Consider the following 23,120-nt stretch of genomic DNA (forward strand, 5'->3'; position numbering starts at 1 on the left):
GCAGGTTCCTTTATTAGCAGCACACTGCAATTATCAACAGGTGAATCAATAAGCATGAAGTACGCTGGGCTGCCTATGTGTGACTAATGCAGAACAAGTTCTGTGGCACTCAGAGCCAAGGAATGCCATGCTGTTGCACAGGTCTTCTACTCTATGTCCTACACCAGTGCCAAAAACATCCACTCCTTGCAAAATGGATGACTTATTAAAAAACAGTTTGTTAATAGGCAAATTCCTATGTTAGAGGGGGGAGCTTGCAAAGCAGAGCTAATGATTCCACATCTTTGCCAACAAACACTGTAGCAAATGGGAATTTCTCTCATTAATTTCAGTGGCTTTGTTTCAAGTCCTTAATGATGAAAGGACTTATTCTATCTTCAATTAAGATACACGTCACTTCAGTCATCGTGATCTAGCTAAATGGTAAGAGCAATAATGCGTTAGCAGTGTGGTATTCACCCACTCATTTCACACCAGCAACAAGCAACAATCATTTTTACTAATCCAGAAAGCCACCACAAGATATTTCTCTGGAAAGTGCTATGCACATGTGACCTTAGAGTCTGTCCTAAAGGAGCAATGACAGTGACTTTCAATAATTACTTTGTTTGTCGTCACAAACTCCAATAAGGCTTAAAATGTGGTAAATCTAGACCAGCACCCATTTCAATATTTTATATAACTAAGTACAGCGTCCTAATTGCCACTTAGCTCTTGTCTTGCATGCAGTATTGTAATAAGGGATTCAGCCTTGCAGTGCTTTCATTTCCAGGTCTTCTGTTATACTGGGATACTGGCAGACACCAACACCAGCCCTTGGATGGTGTTTCTCTTGCAGTCCACATACAGTCAGTGGAGGAGGGAGAGGTGTGCTCCTTCAGGCTCCAGAAGGACATGCTACACAGAAGCATAGCATTTCTTTCTGGTGACAGGCAATAGAGACAGGAAAATGGGATGAAACTGCACCAGGGGAAGTTCAGATTAGTTGTTAGGAGAAGGTTCCTTGCTGAAGGTGGTCAGTCACTGGAACAGGTTTCCCAGTGAAGTGGTCATGGCACAAAGCCTGTCAAAGTTCAAGGAGCATCTGGACATCACTCTTAGTTATGTGATTTAGGTTTAGGCAGTCCTGTGAGGAGCACAGAGTTGGACCCTATGATCCTTACAGGTCCCTTCCAGCTTGAGGTATTCCACGATTAACTCAAGGGTCCTGATGTAACCTGGCGCTTTGACTACAGAAGATCACAAACTTCTCTAGGCTAAGGTTAAGCATTGAGAATAGACTTAAAGCAACTGATTTTCTCATTTGCCTTTGGTACATGTTAAGATAAAGAAAATAATTATTTACTCCAAGAATGTAGCAAAAAAAAAGAAAAACGTATCCTAAAATTTGTCCTTTGTTGGTTGCAGCTCCTTCATGCTACTGGAAAAGTATGCCGCAGTTGCTAAATGACAGGTTTATAAATACTCCTGGTCCTAAATGTGAGTGCTGTTCGCTGCAATCAGAAGTTACAGACATCCCCAAGTTATGAGACCTTTCCCAACAACGTTAGCTTCCTTCTTCCGCAGAACAAGGCATTTTCTGCAGCCTTCCCTACCCGTTCATAGGCAGTGGCAGCCAAACATAACCAAAAGTTGTCATAAAGAGCTTTAACATCAGATTTTAAAGTCAGCCAGTCTGCCTCTGTCTCTCAACTTTTACATTGCAATGTCATTGCAGCTGGTGCAATATTCACACATGTGAAGGGACACACACATTCTTGAGCATCACAAACCAAATCAACAGTAGCCCAGGCTACTAATTAGCTACTGAAACCCAGATCTCTTGGGACTATTTATTCCTCCTCAATTTTATTTTATTTTTTTTAATGATACCAGGAAGCGTTAAGATTTTTTGAGAGGTGCTTTGGGTATTTTATGAAGATGACAAATCACTGAATTTGTACTGAATAATTTTACAGCAGATTTCCACAGGAGTCTAGCACATGTTAAGTGTAAGACCAGCTACTCACCATAGGTGAGTTACTCTGCTGCCAGGGGACATACTAGAGGAGGCATTGAGGCTACTTAAACGTGCATTTGTTTGCAACATTTGGTCCTTTATCTCCAAGTTCAAAAGCAAAAAGAATTTTCTGATAAGGTATTGGCACTGGACCATGCTAGAGAACTCCTTCATGAATTCCTGTTTTTAAACTGCTGTTCCAATGCCTTTGCATTAATATGTTTGTTGCCTTGCAGTAATCAATATGGAGTTTAATAAGTCCATAGCATATCAGTTATCCTGCAAATGGAACAGCTGGCTCTGTAGCCGTTTGTTTTTTTTTTTAAATGAATTTATAGCATCTTATCAAACACCAGCTAGTGTCATAAAAAGATAACTTGAGGAATTTAAAGGAAGAAAATAATATTTGCAGTAGGACGTCAGATAGGAACACTTGGGATACTTATGCAGAGCCCGTTCAAGGTTTTTGACCTTCTTGGTGGTCTGCTCTACTCTTCTGAGGCAGTCTTGTCTCAGTGTAGTTTATCCCTTATTATTATTTTCTGTTGACTTACATAACTTTGCAATTTGAGTTGAAAAAAGAATAAACTCCATATGCATTTCCAGTATAATACTAACTGCTTTGACCTTTATCATACCTCTAGCAAGCGAGTCACAAAGAAGAAGCTCTGCTAGGAAAATGTAAGAATTAATAAATACTCCTGGCTTTAGTAAAGATAAAAGTCAAACTCAAAAAAGTCAGAATCATGAAGAAAAATCCTGACTAATGATCAACAAATTCTGCTTTTGGTTTTGACGACTTTAACTTTTTCAACCTGAGATTATGTTTCTATAACTAAAAGCTGCAACTTTCAGTTATGAAAATGTCAATATAAGATGTTTTGACAGTTCAAACGCTTCCTTTCACACACACTCAAAGATTTTCACTTTGAAAAAGCTCTCCAATAAGCCTGTTCACAAAGCAATTCATAGTTTGTGAAAACAGCCATTTTTGATTAAGAAAATCAATTTGTATTGTACAGTGTGGGGCCAAGAGGTTATATGTGCCAGACTGTCAAACACAAGGACATATGGGCTGCCCTTCACTTTCAGAGGAAAACAACCTCAGAATACCTTGCCAAATCCAACGGGTACCCATATCTTAAACAAATGTGGGCTGGGATGGAGTGTCTGTTACCGCTTGCTTGGACAGAAATGCTTGTCACTCAGACCCCTGTTATTCCCCATGCAATTGTCGTCTTGAGTTTCTGGCAACGAAAAGCTTTTTAAATACCCACAGCATCACATATTCTAGGCACAGACGTATCTAGTTTCACTCCTTATGTCCAAGCTTTATCGTCTCCATTGCACACCTTGCTGCTTTACCCCTAGCAGCTCCATGCCACGCTCCAGGATCGGGGGCTGGATGCGGCTGCGTGGCTCGCAGAGCAGTTAGGGCTGGCACAGGGCTTCCAAAGAGGGCAGGACACTGCACCAGGGAACACAAGCCTCCTAACAGCACTCTGCACGCACAGGGAGCCTGGGGGAAAAGCAGGCTCTTCCTGGTTGCAGCCCTTTTGGGTCACATCATCTGGTACAGGAGAACAGGGAGAAAAGGAGGGGACAGAGAAAGCCCTCTGGTAGTCACATGAGTTGCCATACAGAGCTTCACTTGTCAAGGAAGAAAAATCCTGAGAAGCCTGTATATGGTTCCATCAGCCCCATGTCAATGTGCAGGGTAGGTGAGGAATGCTACGCCTCCCTGCTGCAGATACCTAAGCAGGCAGTGTGAAACACTCCCGCAGCGTTCCATGCGTTCCAGTTTTTCCTCCTCTCACTGCATCTGTGCCCACCAGCTTTTAAATGCCACTAATTTACCATGCTTTCAATATCAACACACAGATTCCAGCTACACAACTGGTAAGTTTGGGGGTTTGTTGATTTTCTTTTAAATATAAAAGAGGTAAGAGCAAGTAAACATATGAATTAGTTTCTGTGGAGAAGCTAGCAAGTTAAATACTGCTTTGACATTATTGCCGTGGCTCAGGCTTGCACTCACTTTGCAGACCTGAGGAGCACAGAGTCACTTTTTTTAATGAATGCATTGAAATTCTTCCATCACTGCAGTTGGTTCATCAATTGTTTCAAAACCATGCACACAGAAGACGCCAGAGCCTTTCAGAAAATTGTGTTCTCTTTCTTAATAGATGTAACAAAACACAGCAACAGCAAGCAATCACGAACCCAAGTTTATCCTCCTTACATTTTTGCATGTCAGGCTTGCAAGAAGTTGATGTGTAGATGCAAAAAATCAGGTATTTTCAGACATCACTCCCAAGCAAGAATCTACACAGCCATACATTAATCTAGTTGCCAAGTTTGCACCTATCTACATATACTAGGTGTGTGCAACATCCACAAATAATTTAGACTGTCCCAGTCTTGCAACTGGCTATAAAATACCAGCAGCAAGTAACACTGAACTATGGCCCGGCAAGCTCAGAAAATACTGTGAAAGGACAAATTAAGGAAAGACATCATTTCTGCTCCACCTGTTTAATGCTAATAAAGGCTTGTAGCAATGACACCATCCCGTGTGTTCTGATCCTACTGTAAATAAATTGGAAACACACATTCTGGTACACCAAGCCCCGTCAAAAGCATAGGTCCTGAAAACAGCATAATGCAATCTCTCCCCTGATGTAGTCAATGTTAAAAATGAGTACCTTAAAATGCCTGATAAACAGTATACAGCTCACACATGCTCAGACAGTAGGCTGGTTAATATTTTATAGTTTATCTGATAAAGTTAACAAAAGAATTTAAGTCAGAGTGGAGGCATACACTGAATATTTCATCACCTTCTTAATTGCAGAATACAGACAAGACATTTTTTTTCCCTTTGGGAAAAATAAATGTTAAAAGTTATTACTGATGGGAATCAGTTTGGCAATTAGGTTAAATTCAACTGAAACCAACCAGAATTGGAGTGCTGAAAACATTACAGAGCTAAAATGCATTCAGCCCACTCTATTAATGTACATGATGAAGCAGAAATGTTGATAGCATAGCTTGTCTAACTCTGCAAGCTGAGGTTACATTAACACAGAAGAAAACACTGCTTTGTGCTTTTTCCTTATAGTTAATTTGCAGTCTTCAGAAGCTGCTATTCTTTTGCACAGCAGACAATATGATATACCTAAGGCTTTTCATTCCAACTTCTGATTTAAAGGTCTTCAGCTTGTGCTACAGACCTTAGCCTTGAAGCCAAGTGCAAATTAGCTTTAAATCAATGAAGCTGATTAAAGCTTCATTGTAGCTGAGCCCTTTAATAGGAGAAGGGGGGTGGAGGGGAAGCAGGGTGGGCAGAGAAGACACGCTTGAACATGGCAAAAGAGCTGCCTCTCCTCTTGGAACATATGTAATGCTTTTCAGCTCCACTTTACCCTGACAAAACCATGAAGGGTTTAAGGCCATTTACCTAATGACAGGATGAAACCAAAGTCTCAGTTCAGTGAGAAAGGCCAAAAATCAGAGATGTCGCTATGCAAGCTTAAAATAAAAAGTTGCTTTCAAAAAACAGTGGGGGAAGAGAAGAGGGCAGAGGCAAGGAGATAGACATCAAAACATCTCTCCAGGATGGAGCCAGGCAACAAACTTCCCGCCCTGCTGCTGTAGCAGCATTTTTAGGCTGGTTTGTTTTGTGGGTTTTTTGGTGGGTTTTGTGCTGGGTTAGTTGTTGGTTTTTGTTTTTGGTTTTTTTTTTTTTCAGGGGGTGGGTGGGATGGCGAGCGGTGCTAAATACAGAAGTTCCTATTTAGAGAAGTAAGCTGTAGGCAAGTTGCAGCGCTGTGAAAGGAACCAGCTCTTTCATGGAGTTCCATTCTCAAAACAAGCCACTTGTCTCCAGGGGCTCTCTTTCACTTGGAATGCAGACTACCTGCCAGATTCACCTTTAAAAAACAATAACAGTACCAAATGAGAATAGGGGAAGATCCTTGTGCTGCTTTGAATACCACCGTGGGAATTCGCATTGCACAAATGCTGGGATTGCTCTCCTTTCTTTTCTTACCCTTATGTTTAGTACAGATCAAATATCTGTAACTTCAATAAAACGGCTGATAGGTGCTTGTTTTTTTTAAAAAAAATATTTACATACATATTTAGGAATCTTCACAAAAGGTTAAAATATAAAAACTTGTACTCCATGATACTGAAATTCACTTCTCCCACCAGAGTAAATAATGCTCAATGTATTGCTAAATTACACTCAGAGCACCAAGAAAAAATTCATTCCACTCTCCTGTGTGAAATCTTTGTCTTGAAGACAAATCCCTCCTCTGATGACAACTCAGTCACACCAAGTCCCTCATTCTCTTACATTTCACCTCCAGACACAAAAGACAACACTGAAATACCTCAGAGTGTAAGATGCTGCAAAGGGTGAAATCAGTCTGCAAGACATTGAAAACATTAAAAAAAAAAAACAAACATAAAAACAAAAACAAGTAGCAACAATCACACTTAAGTTAAACAATGAAATATTAGAGCAGAAGATTAACAATACAGCCCAGTGTTTGACAAATAAATGTTTGAATCTATGACCTGAAGAAATTAAGAACTGATGAGAGGAAAGCGATCTTGGATAGCTTGCTTGGTATGCAAAAGTTAAGAGGTTAACTTTTAAGCTAGCTCTGCTTCACTTACTCTTCCCCGATCTATTTATTATACGATTGTTCTGAGCAGATGTCAATTTAGCACTAGCACCATACTCCACTAACTTCACGTAAGTCATGATAGATGGGAGCATGTTGTTACAGAATGTGTTACAGAACATTAAAAACCTGCCACGAGGATTCATTCACCCAGGACTACTTTTTGGAAGATAAAACCAATCTCACAGATAAACTTGGACTTCAAGATTCCCTCAGAACAGGGCTTAACACATGGGCAACGTACCAGTTGCATCATTCGATTCCCCGACTTTACCACCTGTACAGCAGCCCTTAAAGAAGATTGTGCAATTGTCCATTTTCAGGAGTTAGCAAAAACATTTAGGAGCACGTAAACTCTTCATTCCACTATCACAACTCACTCACATACTAGTTATGTTGACTGGAACATAAATATTCCACATCTTTGACGGAAGATCATTCGTTAGACTTCAATACGGAGGATGAATACAGCCTGCATAGGCAGTGTGTTGTCCTGGGCCTCCACAGATACCTGATCAAGTTAACCACATACAAGGCAAGGAGGTAAGTCTGTACGGAGCTACATCACCGTGGATTATCTCTTTCCTTCCTGGATTTCAGTAGTGATAGACCTACACTGCACAGGGAGAAGCAAATATTTGTTCTTCACTACACAGGCTTCTCCTTAGCCAACCTACACATCATCTAGAATGAGAAGCAACTTTTCACCACAAAACTAATCAAAATAAGATATATTTTGAATGACAGCAATGTGGCTCTGAGTGCACAGAGTTCCAGATGACAGTAGGCACCCACCTCATACATCCAGGCCCATTAACAAGGGACCCAGTGCAGACCCACTCCCGGTACAGATTTAGTTTTAAGTGCTGGTCAGCAAGCTGGCAATTCACTTTTGGAGGCTTGGGTGCTTTCTTGCTTTCTTTTTATTATCTACTATAAAATGTCAAGATTTGAAGCAAGGAGGTGTATTTGCTGCACCAACATTAGCGCTTGTTATGTCATTTTTATATTTTGTTAGTGGGCATCTCAGATGCCTCAAATATGGCAACTTTTAGTTTGGCCAGAGCAGCAATAAAAGGATATTGTGAGTGAATAAAAATCCTCTTCAGTGGTAGATATTTCCACTCTGATACATTTCATATTTTGCTGCTTTTAAAAAAAAAACAACAAACAAAACCAAAACCACCAACATCAGTCAGGCTGGACTTCTGTGTGCTAGCATTTCCCACTCAAATCTTCTGCTACTCATGGAATATAGAGGGATTAATATTTTCTGTAGCGTTGACTAATTGGCAGGGTGTAGAGGTGTTATGTGTAGTCAGTATTCATGGCACTCTGAAAATGCATTAGTTTGGAAATACATGAAGAAATAAAACTTTTCCATAGATCAGCACTGATATTTACCCAACAAAATTGCAATAGACTTCTCAAAGCTTTTAAGGCTACTGAGCTACTATCCTATTTAATACTGATAGCAGTAGGTTAGACATTATAAACTGACAATTTGATCTCGGTACTCTCTGTAATAGGAAACAGACAAATTTATAGGAGCCAGTTTTCAGATCAGACCTTAGCTCTTCTTGGCATAGGATTCAGAGACCTCATTTCACATCTAGCTGCACTCCTCACAAATCTCAGAAGTGAGCAGCATCACTGCTCCATTTCCAGTCTGGGAACAGCCTCCGGTGCAGAGCAGAACAGGCAGAAGGACTGGTACAACCACAGTGCTCCACACACAGGGTTTTTTCCACTATCCCTACTAAAACAAACCTGTTATGCCACTCAGGGGCTCAGATCCAGCAACCTTCCGATCCCCCTGTGCCAGGAGACACAGCATACTGCAGAACATGTTTTTTAACAACTATACCAAAGCTGCTACAGACAGGACTTGTAAGCAATTGGTTCAAGGCATCTTAACACTAGGTGTCCTAAATTAAAAGAAATATCAAGTGCTTATAATTCAAGGAATCCCAGATAATTGCAGGAATACATTAAAGACCAAGAAAAGTCAAACATTACTATATGTGACCTAACACTTCACAACCATAGGCAGAAGGAACGGAGTTTTGGAGAGCCCTCAACATAGAAAACAGCTAAACATCCCTAAACGGCACTTATCTGCTAGCAAGAGAGGCACCGGCTACTGCTACATCACAACAGTATTTGCTGGTGAAGGAAGAAATGTGATCCAAACACTACAGCGTGCCAAAGAGATCGGTATCATTTTCATCCATCCATTAGGGATCAGAGCGCCATTTCTCACCATTTTGACTCAACAAAAGATATAAAAGAAATAGCTGATGATGTTTGTCATTTCTGCTGTCACAAATCAAACCTCATTTTTTCCATGACTCTAGATAGGATTTGTCTGCAACAGCAGATTTTTGGGAGATGTTTGCCTATGTTATGAAAGCATCTTAGGGATCACTTTGATAAAACCCACCTATTGCAAGACAAGTAGGACACTGAAAGCTCCTCTTCCCTCTCCCAGTTCACAGCTTGTGACCCAGATTCTTAAGTACATTAAAATCATTTTGCACGGCACAAAGTAGCTCTAAAACCAGGATCACCACTTGTAACCTTAAATATACCTCACCTGGTTTTCAAAGTATAAGCTCACCTCTTCACCTACACAATTTTCCAAAATTTATAACTCTAAAATCAAGACAAATGAAAAGAAGGATATAAAACATGGCATAGTTAGTTTAACAGTCAGCATCACCTACTTCGTATGCACAAAGCTGACAGAAAGATATAAGGCAATGAGGAAGAACAGTATGTTTTCTGGTTCATTTCTAATTCTCAACCAGTGAAAAATAAGCTGGGATTGCTATCTCCTGGAACATATTTATACTTTGCATAAGATTGTAGAAGTGCAAATTGAAAAGTCTGCTAAGGAATTTCTAAATGCAGCCAAAACATAGGCCTGAGCTTGTTGCTCTTTTTTTTTTTTTTTTTTTTTTGGTTACTTAGTAGTGAGCATGAAGACAAAAAAAGCACCTGAGCAGGCCAAGCACATTCACCTTTTTTTTTTTTTTATAATTTTATTTAATAAAACCAGATGAGATAAGAACTTGGCTTATATTCTTATCACTTCTCAGGCAAAAGTTACAGTATACAAGCTCACATTACTACTGTTTTGATAATTCTGGAAAATTTAGCCCAAGCAATATCTTCATTATAAAACCAACACCAGAAACTAAAGTTGATGCGTCAAAACCAGGTAAATGGATACAACTAATAGAACCAGAAGTGGGTTTGCCATTTGTTTGCATACAATCCATACAGCATAAGGTAGAAAAAGCTCGGTTGAAAAATACAGCAACAGCTTCATTCTGCTTTGAAAAGCACAAATTATCAATTTTAAAGTTAAGCAAGTCAATCAGGGGATGTCATATTTGATGACAGTAAAGGGAATGAACAAAAGGAAGCTGGTCTTTCTGTTGATAATAAAATCCACCTGCCTCCCTGAAAGACATGGAAAGAAAAAAAAAAAAAAACAGAAGAGTTCAGAGTGGGTATTACCTTTGAGAAACCAAAGGGGCGATAATATGTATTGCAAGAAAAGTGCAACAGGCCATCTATTTGAAATTTGTTTTTCACACAGTTAGTACAAAAACAACTGCTACTGCAAGAGAGGTCAATCTGCCCACGCATTAATCCCCAATCAAGCGGCACTCTGAGAATCAAAATGTGATTGTAAATCTCTTGCATGCCAAGATGAAGGAGTTTTTCACTTCAGTCTATTACTATCAGCATTTTACATTCATTATGGTCAGGGGTGAAGTGACTACTAGGTACTTGCTGTTCTGAATGCCAGCACTTTCTTGATTGCATTACCAGAGAATTAACATACAGAACCTGTATTAAAGCAGTACAAATGGGCTTACTTATGGCCACTTTCCTAGCTAAAGCTTTCATAGCAGTCTTACGTTCCAGCTCAGAAGGTTAAAAGGTTAAGAGGTTAAAAAATAGCTGTATAACCTATCCATTGCTACAAAGGCAGGGCTAAAAGCCTCAAACATTAGAATGACATGAAGGCTGTCTCTGCGCTTGTAAGCATTTCTTTAAAACACACTGTTGGCTGGGAACCCTTGGCTTTGAGGGTGGGTTGTTTTTTTTTGTTTTGCTTTTTTTTAAAGCTGTCATTGGGCAGATCAAAATAAAACTTACAAAACATTTATACAAACTCCAGATCTACAACAGGCTAGCACAGGTATTCACTCTTCACGGTAGAGATTGCTACAATGACAAGCTACATTGACTCCTATAGGGTCATTACGATCTGCAAACCTTGGGGAAGACCCAGGAAAGAACTACTGAACGCATTAAAAGCAAAGAGGATCTTACCTACAGCAACAAGTGGAATAAGCAGTCTCAAGAGAGTTTAAGAACTTACTACACTTCTTGCAGAACTTCCTTTGCCATTTACATCATAAATGTAAAGCGCCCCAGTCAGGGACCAAAGTAGTGAACATTTCCATAGTGGCGTTATGCATTAACTCATCTGTATTAGGAGTTTAGATGCCCAATAAATGCATCAAGGGATGAAAAGCAAGGAAAAGGACAGTGACTCTTCTACAACTGAGGCAGTGTAATGTATATTATTAGCTCTTGTTAGCTGCATGAGAGATTGTTTAGTCTAATAATTCTTTGAGTTTACAGTGTATTATACAATGACGATATAAAATAACTTCTTTGAGTCTCATATAGGTTGCATATCTTTTTTTTTAAGAAAAAAATACCTTTTTTTTCCATTGGATTTAAATTATTTCAAAGAAAATGCTTTTTAAAAAAAGCTTCAGCATGGCACTGCATTAATGTAGATTTATTATTTCCAAATTCTAGTTCACTTACACATGGCCAGCTCACACAGTGGGCAGAGCTAACTCCAGGGGGGTTCTAGGAGCAAGAAACAAGGAATGCCTGTCAGAGCTATCAGCTTCGGGGCCAGCAGCTGAACCAGCCCCATTCTCTGCTCTACAGAAACAATCCAAACACCTTATTAAAAAAGAAAACGGATCTAACAGTGTCATACCCCATACTACATCACACATGCCTTGCTGTGAGCAATCAAATGCTAGATACTCTTGGATATTAGGCACCAGTTCTGCTGCTAAAGCAACTAAAGAAAGAGAGAGCTAGCTGGATTACAGTGCTCTACCTAGAGAGCTCGATCTTTACCACTGTAGGGGTAAGGCATTCCTTGACATGTGCTGACATGATCTTATGATAACAGGAATCAGAAGAGAAAGCAAGTCCTTTCACCCAGAAGTTCTCCAACTCCAAAGAACAAACAACAGACAATACCAGTTACAGCTACCTGAGAAATAATACCAGGCAATTTTCTGGACAACAACCTGGTGATTATTAATCCAGTAACAGTTATTCTAATACCAAGTTCCAGCCATCACCAACACTAAAAATACATAATCACAGTTTTTTCAGCCAACCAGTAAGTGGTCATGGAAGCCAAATGCACACTCCTCTGCTAAACAACATACCCGCTTAATGAATCGGCAGGTTCATTAGACTAAATACAATACAGTACTAAGTGTAGACTGAACCACATAGAAATAGCCTCATGAAAAACAAAGGTTCTCACACCCTAGTACTTATTATTCCATACTTTGCAAGTTTTTCCTCAGTGGGAGGTTCCACCAAGGTTCACTCAAGCTGGTTCACTGCTTTGCACTGGTTTCTTTCACTTTGTTCCTACTGACCAGTCTTGCTATGTTTGCTGCAGTTTCAATGTTTTCAAAGCATTTCATGAACTCAACAAATACAAGACGCATACAGTTGCATGAATTCCAGTTAACAGTCAAGGGAACCACTTACTATACGTGGTCTGTTTCCACAGGAATAGGCAAGTCAGGTGATCATTTAGGAGCCAGATTCTACAGTTGTAAAATACTTTGTGGGTTCAGACGACAGGTTAGACAAGCATTTGTCAGGAAAGGCATGGTACAAGTGATCTTGCCGAAGGATAAGGAGATGGACTGGATAGCTTATTGAGGGCCCCTCCAGCTATGCTTTTGAGGATTCTCCATTTTCTATCCTCTTGAAAGCTTAGGGAGAATAAACCAACATGTCTTTGCTTCTCAATATATAGCTTATGGTACTAAGAACAAGGATTTTGAGACGTTTTTACAAAGTTTCTTGTGAAAGAAAGCAGCCACCTTGCTCAGTAAAAAAAAAATAATAAAAAAATAATTTAAAAATGCATTCTGAAAACCTTTTCTGTGGCTTTCTGCAAAAGAAAACTTCTCCCAGAGTGAGGAGGTTAAAGCTTCCAGATACTGGGAACCAGCAGAAGCCCCTTCCACATTTACATGAATGAGCCCAAGACAGAGTTTGCAGCAGAGAACTCACATCAAAAAATGAGGTCTTATTTGATTTTAGCTGATGCCTTGGCACCTAGGCAAGAACATACTTCTCCCTTGCAATCACTGGCCAGTTACCCCTGAAGCACATAAGCTCATCTCAGACACGATTGCAGTCAGAAGCAACAGCATCATACTGCTGTTATACCAACCTTACAAAGGAGAAATTCAGCAAAACGCCCAAAGGATTTACAGGTACTTTGATGCTACTGAAAGTCAATGTGAACAGTGACAAAAAAGGCTGTTTGGGAAGCTTCTAACCAACAAAAGAAATGGAAATATCTGTTTGTCAAGTATTATTATACAGCATTAATATTATTTCAGGATTGTGGCATACTAAAAGCAGCAATGGAGAAACATGAATCTGCTTCACAATCGACATGCCTTACAGCTTCCATGGAATGACTGTATCCCAAGAGTTGTTGCTCCCGAGCATTTTACCAATGAAAAGTTCACAATGAAGAGTTTGCACTCAGCAAGCAACCAGGGAAGCAAGTTAAACAGAAACTAAGACAGGAAAATACATATTTGACAGGAGTTCTTCCCACCTGGAATTCACTCCTGAGCATCAGTAAATGTTTTTGGACAGCCACCCACCTGGGTATTTATGAAACCGATTAGCCAGATCCTACGTGTCCCTTCTTCTAAGGGCACCGGGGAATGGTCATTAGCATCCAAGACATCTGGGGGCTCATTAAACAGCAAGATGCATCAGGGTTGGGGGAGGGGAGGAAAAATCAGGAGTTTATTTCAGTAACAGTCACTTTAAAAAAAAAAAAAACACACACACAACAAAAACATCGTTTATAATGTAGAACTCCCTCCAAAATTAGCTTACACACTGATATAAATTGGTTTTCTTTGTGGTCTAAAATTGACTTGCAGTTCACTACTTAGTCAGAAAATAGCTACTGAAAAGCCCTGGCCTCAGAGCTTTTGGACTGTGGACTCCTTTCATCGTGTAAACAAATGCTTCAGATTTAAAGCTTTCCCATAATTGTTATGCTAACCTTGGAGTGAAACCTCTCCATTTGCATTTGAAGGAGCTAAATATTAGGCAGGAAAGAAAGTGGTCTTTTTAAAAGCATGAGAAAATGCTCCTTCTTTTTGGTCCTCAACCATCTGGGCAGGCCCTGCTCCTCTCTCTCTCCGTGGCAAAGGCAGAGAGAAGGAAAAGGGGCACGGATGGCGGTAATCTGGCTGAAAGAGAATTAAGAAATTCCTTCAAAACATGAATGAATGAGACTTCCTATAGGGGAGGGGAGTCTGTGTTCCAAAGAGATGTGAGAGGTTGTAGGCAGGGGGGAGGGAACTGGGGTACAAATACATCACTGAGCAACGTAAGAAGCACCTACGTTTTATTATGTTTTTCTCTCAACATGTTCTGGAACCCAAAGCCAGATTTCTTTATAGACCCCGCGTGTGAACCCTGCAGCTAATGGGATGTTAATGTTTCCTCTTGCGCCCTTCTGAAGCCAGGAGGGGTATTTGCCTGCGTGTGCGTGCACACGCATACTCATGAGAGCATATGTATACAGGTAAGCAAGCATAACCATGTCAAAACAAAACAAAACAAAAAAAAAAAAAAAAAAGAAAAAAGAAAAAAAAAAAAAAAAAAAAGAAAAAAGAAGAGCCATGGATTTCAGTCCCAGGTTTGTGATGAGGAAATTTCATTGAGTATTTCAGCAAGGGCAAAAAGGACAATACTTGCACGACCCCCACCCCCCAGTTTTGAGATTTCTAGTAACGGGGTTTAAATAAAAATTTTCACAAGAAGAATCATTCCTGTTTTCAAACAGGTCTATGAGGGGGGCTGTCTATCACTGCACAGGTCAAGGGATTACACCGTTTCGTCTGTTTAGAGTCAAAGCTGTAATCAGTAGAATAAATATTTGATATTACCACAGTATGCATGTAATAGAGAAAAACAAGACTGACAACCTTCTTAAAAATAATCTAGGCCAAATTATCTGCTGGCACAACTCTTGCTCTTGAAGTCGTGCCAGCAGGGAGTTTGGTGTTACATTTTGAGCTGCTAAAGGAAGTTATGACAACACACTTTCTCCTAACAAAAACAAACACAAATAATTGTACTGGAAGGAAACTGAGCAAGGATTACCAGATTACCACCAGCCTGAACAACTGAGTTTGTCAGCTGTGTTACCAGTTTCTGTTTTCCATCCATTTCCTTGCAGAGCAATGGGTCAACATTGTCACCTTATTTTCAGTTAGTATTAGGAGAAAATTGATGGTTGAACGAGCAAGTGAGGTTCACTGCAACTCTGTCATATAACATGAGAAATAGACTGAATTCCCTTGATATTTTCCGTTTCATATTAACATTCAGGATTGTATTTGAGTGAAGATTCCCGTTTCTAGAGGGAGGACAATTATGAAATACTGTTTGCCCATTTTACTCTGAGATAAAATAATTGATGTGTTTCATTCCTGGGCTGCACAGTAGCAAGCAAGAGATCTGACTACCAGGAGGACTCCACAGAGATTTCCTGGAACTGCCAGGTATCCTTGCACATGTAAACATGAGATAAGCCCAAAAGGACATCAAGGGTCACCAAAACAGTAGCCCTGCATTCTTAAGCATCATCTTTGTGCTTGACTGCACAAAGTGAAATTCATCTCATAAAGGCCAAGGTATATGGTGGGATTTAAACTGACTTCACTTCTAGAGAAGTCATAAAAGATACTAAACACAGGTAAGACCAAACCTTGTCTTCATCTGTACAAGTACAGGTCGTGTGAAGTCTCCCACAAAACTTTACTCAGCAGGAGGATGGACAGATGTGAAGAAAACTAAGAACCTTATATCCTAAAAAAAAAAGGGCAGACACATTCATTAAGCCTTGGGACAAGTTCTCCTCTTTCTTTACCAAAAAGTAAACTATTTCCTTGTCTCCCTCCCAATAAATAGAACAACAAACCGGAAAATGTGACATTGGATTGGATTTAGTTGCCATGTACATGTTCCCTACTGACACATTGGAAGAGGGTGCATGACAAACTCCAAACTCTTCTTCACGTGGGATGGAGTATAACACTTTTAACAATTTTTACTGCATAAGTTAGACTAGCAGCAAATATTACAATTTATAAAAAATTATATTTGAACTCCAGTTTTTGGTATTTTATTCTGAGAGTAATGCCAGCATGTGGAAACATATTTTGCATTTATATAGCTTGTGTTGCCTGTACCGAGCAGTATATATGTACTGAAGGTACCGTTTTATCAACTGTAGCCTCTGCCAGCTGCAGACCCTCCATTTTCTCGGGTAGGGCAGAGATCTAAAGTCAGCAGTCTCATCCACATTTCACCAACCCATTGCTAGGGGAAGCAAGGGAGAGGAGGCAGGTGGTAATGTCCTAACAGTTGGGATACACCATACAACAATACCTTATTCTGATACATCTGGGGTTTGGAGTTTATGGGGGTGACATGAGCTTTTTCCATGCAAAAGGTCCCTTTTAGACTGACACAAATCCTAGCAATGCCTCAAAAAAAAGGTACACATCCTAAAAAAGCTGACAAGTAGTATCCATTTTACAATAGCTCAGAAATCAGTTACAAATTGTATATTTATCAGTTGAATTATTGAAGTTTTTGTTCCTAAGGTGTTCAACCACCACAAGCTCAAGAAGGAGGAAGGTAGTAACTCATTCAGCATTTGCTCTCAATCCCCATTCCTTGCCAACCCTGTTTGTGACAGTTATTGCCAGTTCCAGATCAGGGTGCTGGCAGTTCACTGCCCACCTGCTCATTAATAAAACCTTTGTTCTATTTGTTGGTGTCCAGTTCCAGGCAAAATGGAAATTCTTTATTGCTCGCACCAAATACAGCAGAGTACTTTTCCATTGGATGTACTGTAATGAAGCCGTGGCTACATATATACAGGAACGATGGTCACTAGCCAAAAAGCGAGGCCATTGACTCTAAAACCAGATGTTTCTGCAGTAGCAGAAGCTGGCAGCCAGCATTATAGTCACTTCATAGTGTCCTTTCTGTGCCCACCAGGTTTCTTACCCAACCCACCTCGGTACAGCTTTGGATGGAGCCCAAGCTCCCCAGCGGCGCTGAGCTGTTCCTTGGGCAGTTAACCATTCTATCCTCCACCTCTCCCCACATCCAGGGATCGCTTTTCCAGATGCATTAGCCAGCTGCTCACAAACATAACAGATGCTTAGTTTGACTGGTTTTAACCCAAAAGATATAATTAGTGGCAGTTTAACATAAACACCAAAGAATAAAATTTTTAACAAGATAGTTGTACACAATCACGCTCAGATAAATGTCGATGCTGAACGTACAGGGGTACGTGTGGTTGGAACCTGAATCTGCAACACACAAGCTGTCTGATTTTTAAACTGTCTCACCCTCTTTCTCCTAATAGCAAGAGAAGAATCATCTTCCTTGGGGGAAAAAAACCCATTTGTCCTCATCAGCAGATCACTGATTTTTACTGCGTGGCTATACCCTTGATACGATACCTACTCGTTAACAATGAGTTAAAGAACATTATTTCTGGGCTGATTTCTTTTCAGGGCATCAGTTATGCAGCCAACACATGCAGCTATTTGGGCAAATCTGAACTCTGGCATCACGTGCTTTCCCATGTAGCTTTTTACGTTCTTTCTCAGTACATAGTATGGTTGCAACCTGAAATCTTACAGGACTTCATCAGTGTTAAGAGTTAGGCTATTCTGTAAAACATCTGATGAAATAAGGAAACTCCAGTCAAAGCTGTCAAATTTTACTGCCTCAAGTCAGACTCCAAGCTCTTTATCTTGACACCCGAAACAGACATTCTGTTTCCAGAGAGGATGAGTGACCCTATCATATACTTTCTTTGCAGTTCCAGTTTTAAGCAACCAGAGCATGATAGTCTTGCATAGATCCTAATTAAAAATGAAGTTAACAACAGACTTTGGAATGTATTTAGAGCTTTCAGATGAAGTTAGACACGCTTGATGCCAGATGCTCAGTGTGGCATGACACACCCAATAGGACTTAATATCTTTAAATTCACACATTCCTGAAAACAACAAAGATGCACTTCTGAATTTAAGTCTGACATCCATCATCTTTTACAGAGAGGGTTCCTACAGGGTTCTTAATCTAGAGAGCAAAAGGCAGACAACAGACAAAATCCCTGTTGCTGTTATAGGTGGTGGACTCTTGTTATCAAGCTCTTGGCAGCTACCATAGAAGGAAGGGGACATAATTACATACACTCGAGGCTTCATTTCCTTCACAAGCACACTTCATTAGTGCTCACTGGTAAATACACTTGCACATCTTCAGAAAGGCAAACACTGCTTTTGCAGGATGCCTCATCAATGCACTAATTTGTGGTGACAAAACACATAGTAAATAATTTATCAGCATTTCTGTGGTCTTTACATACACTGGGGAAGTCACAAGCTAACCCCACATCATCTGTTGATAACAAGGGCCAACACATTTCGTATGGTTCGGTCTGCTTTGTTTCCTGCCCATCACAATTAAAAACAGCCAGGTATCCCCTTGGAATAGAAAGGTAGGCTATCGGCTTAAGCGATACCACAACTACCTTGTAATAGAGTGCTACCTGAGTCCCATTCAGAACTGTAAGGTGGCTGTGTCAAACTGGGAGATGCCGTTTGGAAATCAATAGGCTGGACTCCCACGGAGTGGTCCCACTGCTGTCACCTGGCAGCTCTGCGGTAACAGCAAGGTCGGCTGCAGGAAGAGCTGAAGAAGCAGAAGGCACTGGGACAGCCTGCCCACCTGCCTGCTGCCCGATGACTAGACTGCAATACCCCACGGTGCCATGTTATTTACCACCAGAAGACCAAGTACTGATGTCATGCAAGTATCCTGTTTTATTTTGCATTTGGCTCTTTTGTTGGTTTCTTTAAAAAGTAAAACCTCAAACTCTGCTACCGACTTTCCCTTTCCTTTGGGCAAGGCATTTCACCCCCTTCCCCTCACATCTAGCCCGTATGTTCTTTGGAGCAGGAACATTTCTATATGACAGATCCCACAAGGGATTTTGTTGGAAGTGTCTCAGGCTGTGAACTCCTGGCTTAATTTCCTTGTCCACTGCAGACTTTTTATGTGACAACAGGCAAGTCAGTGAGGCCATCCACCCTCCTTTGAACACCTCCAAAATGGACAGAGAGCAGCACTGTGCATATTGCCCCATTAGTAACAGAATTCACAAAGATGACTGTTGTGCTGAGGATTCTTGGGCACTGGTAATACTCAGGTGATAATATCCTGTTTGAATCAACATTCCTCCCCAGCCCTTTCATAAAGCTTCAAAACAGGTTTTTATGATGTTACTAACTTACAGCTTTCTACTTTTTAGACTGTCTTGCCAAGCTGTAACAGAGTAAGATTTCAGGGAGACATCCCGTAATCCCATGCATTCTCTGATTTTTCCAAAGGACAGATAGCTCTCCCAAATCCTGCTCACATGTAAAACATAGGTACTGTCCCTCTCACACACAAACAGAAAGAGCACTGATATTCCAGACAGCAATTTTATTTCCCTTTTTCACCCTTTCCTCTAATTTCCCTTCTAAAGCATCTGTGAAGTTTTGGGACATCACCAGGCTTATAGAAGCAACAACCTCTCCTCTCTGTTCATTCATAAATTCAAAAGTACCCTGCACAAACCAAAACCTCTTAGTGGATAAGATGAGGTACATATCATTGCATTAGCCATATTTACGAAGCTATAAGCAAATTATGTTTTGCATCACAGCCGTGAAGACAAATATAGTAATAGAATCAGGTACCTTTCCAACCAGATGGAAATTTGCTAATGCAATAGGAAGTTGCTTATTAAATACAATGAAGTTCTGGTGTCAGGAGATACAAACTGCAAGCACCGCCAGGTGAAGGGAAAATGGCTACTGTAATGATCCTACACACAGATACATAGATTTTCCCTGATTAGAAAAAAAAACCTGTCAATACTTAGACTCTCCTAACCAGGGTTGTTAGTTTTCTGGTGTGGTTTTTTGTATTGTTTTGGGGTTGGATTTATTTTTTTTCATATACATCATAATTTACTGCTAAAGAAAAGACTGTTGTTGTCTTTTCACAAGTGGGAAAAAAAAAGAAAAAAAAAGCTGTTAGGCAAGTCTTGACTTCAACCCAATACTGGCAGGCAAAACAAATCCTTTAAAGCACTCCTACAGTAGCCTTTTATACAGACATTCTAGACCTTTCAAGCAGCGATATGGCCTGAGACACGCTGTACTGATATTTTTAACAAGCAACACCTAGAACAAGAGAACGGTGCTTGCACCTAATTTGTAAGAAACCACATGAAGTGCAACTTGTGAGCTGCAAACAAGCAGAGCGAGAGAATTAGCAACACATTTGTCGTTATCAGAAGAAAAGTTCTTTCCATAGGCATAAATCAACTCCAGGACGGGAATTAATGAACAGCTTATCTCTTGTTGATTACTTCTGAGCAAAGCGTACCAGTCACTGAGCAGTAATTGAATGGTCCCAGCTTGCCATGCCTTGCAAAGATGGGTAAGCCCACAGCCTCTAAGCACTATACACGGGTCAGGGAGTGGGCTCCATGAGGGAGTCAGAAAATAGTTTCAGAAATAGTTTATAAATATAGGGACAGAGTGGTGAACATCTCAATCACGTCTGAGATATTATGCCATGCTGTTAGAAGATGGGATTTTGATAAGGTTCTCAAAGGAATCCACTTTCTAGAACACTGGTCAGTATTACTGGATTTTTTTTTTTTTAAATCACCCTCAGCTGTCACCCATCCAGAAAAACTATTGATGCCAGCCTTCTCTTCTGCTCATATTAGGCTTGCAGTCATCACGGCAAAGCTCACACCAAACCCACAAAAACTAAAATTTCACCTTCACCTGTAAAGCACATCATCTGCAAACCAGACCCCGCACAATGAGGCTGCACATAAAAGATACAGCCAAAACATACAACTATGACAAAGCTCCAGAGGAGCAAATTACTTTTTTTTAGGTGCACCGAACTGATTCACTGGAAAATGGCTGGATGAGAGCATCTGGGCTTGAACTGCCTGACAAACTGTTCTGCCATGGAGACGGATAAGTAATTCCTGTTGGAACAGTCCTCCTAGGTGCCTGGATAAAGGGCAAACTTTATCTTTTTATAAAAAAAAAAATAATAAAAAAAATTAAGTCCAAACCAGCACAGCGGTGCCAATAGATGTTCCATAATTAAGGCTCAATCAGTATTTTCTTCTTAACGGGTACTTGGCAATTTTCTAATTCTCTTCCACCTCAGATGTTTTGTTTTGGCAGTGCTCTCCACAGCAAATATTTGCCATGTGGATTTTCTAAGGGTACTTCCGGGTTTTAGAGGGCTAAACTAAGCAAGAGAATTTTTGTTCTGGGTTGCAAACAACAGCACACAGTCCATTCAGCATTTGTGCACAATAACCCACCTACTTTCTTCATAGAAAAAATCTGTATTGCAGGTCAACATTTAAAGGGGGTTTTGTTTTGTGCTAGTTTTAAGTGACAAAACTGCTTGCTTATCCTGTCAGAAGGCTTCTAGCAGAAGCGTGCATTTTCAGTCCAAGAAGCTGCCACATCAGCATAGTTCAGGGAGACAATAGATGTTACATCGTCCACCTTCTCATCCTTCTCTAAGAACTCAACAAAACAGCCTGCCACCCACCACAGTAACCCAAGAGAGAAAACACCGAATCATACTTGCAGAATGAGAGGGGCTTGTAAGCAAAGCCAAATTCAAAAGACGTACACACTAAGGCTATAGCTGAGCATCACAAAGCAGTGTCATAGCAGGTAGCAGCTCAGGAAATATCCCACTAACACACTGCCACCTCTCCTACACCCAGCTTCACCTAACCTACGCAACACAGTACTGCTCAGACCCACTGTTGAAGGCTCAGGCTCAAAGATCCATTTCCTTACATCAAAACTGTCATTGGTAAGCGTATGGTGTTTGCCAGCTTAACTGCCCAGGAACTATGGGCTAAGGTATGCATCAACCTGAGGCTACAAAAATGCCACAAGCAGTACTCTCGCGCGAGGTAAGTGATGTCTGTTGCATTTGCTCATGTGATCATTGAAGTGGACTAAATGGGATCCACCGAGGATTAAAGGGATCAGATAGAAATGAAACTTTAACAGTATGAAATGCAAGGTCATACATTTAAGGGCTAATCCCATTCTCGAGACTATGGGTTTAACACTAGAAAAGGACAAGGAAAAGAACCTAAGAAAAGCAGGTGATCACTGGATGAAAATGAGCAATCCATGTCACAGGGCAGCAAGAAGGAAAAGAAACCCTAGGGTGTATTAATGAGTGTGTGTGTGTGTGTGGGGGGGGGGGGGGGGGGGGGGGGAATTAGCAAGACTTCATCTGAAATGCCAATGTCAAGCTCCAGCTTCCAATCTCTGATTTTACCTTCTCGAGCGAGTTAAAACAACTGCTGTAATGGGTTGTAAAAGTTTCACTGCAGAAATGGATCGCTACAAGGCAAGAATACTTCAGGAAAGGGGCCAGAATGCATTGGGAACCACTGCAACAACCTCGAAGAGACACATCTGGATGAAGTTAAGCTATGAGACCACCAGTGAACTGTCCTGCACTGCACAAGTCTCACCTTTTAAAAGGCTTCACTTCCAAGAAATACCAAGACAGACACACGTCCACTAAAACAAACACTCTTTGTGTACCCGTTAGTGCCAGACTGACTGACTGATATTACTGGTTTGGTGTACAAGACATACAGTTTCCCTCTGGGCACAAGATGCAAGCACTGCAGACATCTACATATCACAGAGGCTTCAAACCTTCTACAAAACTCTGCACCATGCCTCTATTCCCTCTTGGTGAATCTTTTCCTAAAGCAGGCATAACACATTACTTCGTGTTAACTTATGCCCACCTTTACCTGTGGAGGTATGTTTGTGCAGGAAGAGAAAAGACTTCATGGCACCTTGTGTGGAAAAACACATTTAGTTTTTCCTTATTGACCAAGTCCATTAAAATTACCCAAA

General features: G+C 40.5%; 1 long non-coding RNA gene across 2 annotated transcripts in view; it reads right to left on the reverse strand.

The window, feature by feature from the left end:
* LOC308060149 overlaps positions 1-22,438 on the reverse strand; it is a 181,262-nt gene extending 158,824 nt beyond the window's left edge. For both annotated transcript variants that reach the window (XR_013926620.1, XR_013926621.1), the window contains exon 1: positions 1-22,438. This exon is cut by the window's left edge and continues 40,994 nt beyond it. This is a non-coding gene — a long non-coding RNA (uncharacterized lncRNA).
* Positions 22,439-23,120: the final 682 nt, after the last annotated feature.

The sequence above is a fragment of the Falco punctatus genome, assembly GCF_963210335.1.
Source record: "Falco punctatus genome assembly, chromosome: 3".
In the NCBI taxonomy this organism is placed as follows: domain Eukaryota; kingdom Metazoa; phylum Chordata; class Aves; order Falconiformes; family Falconidae; genus Falco; species Falco punctatus.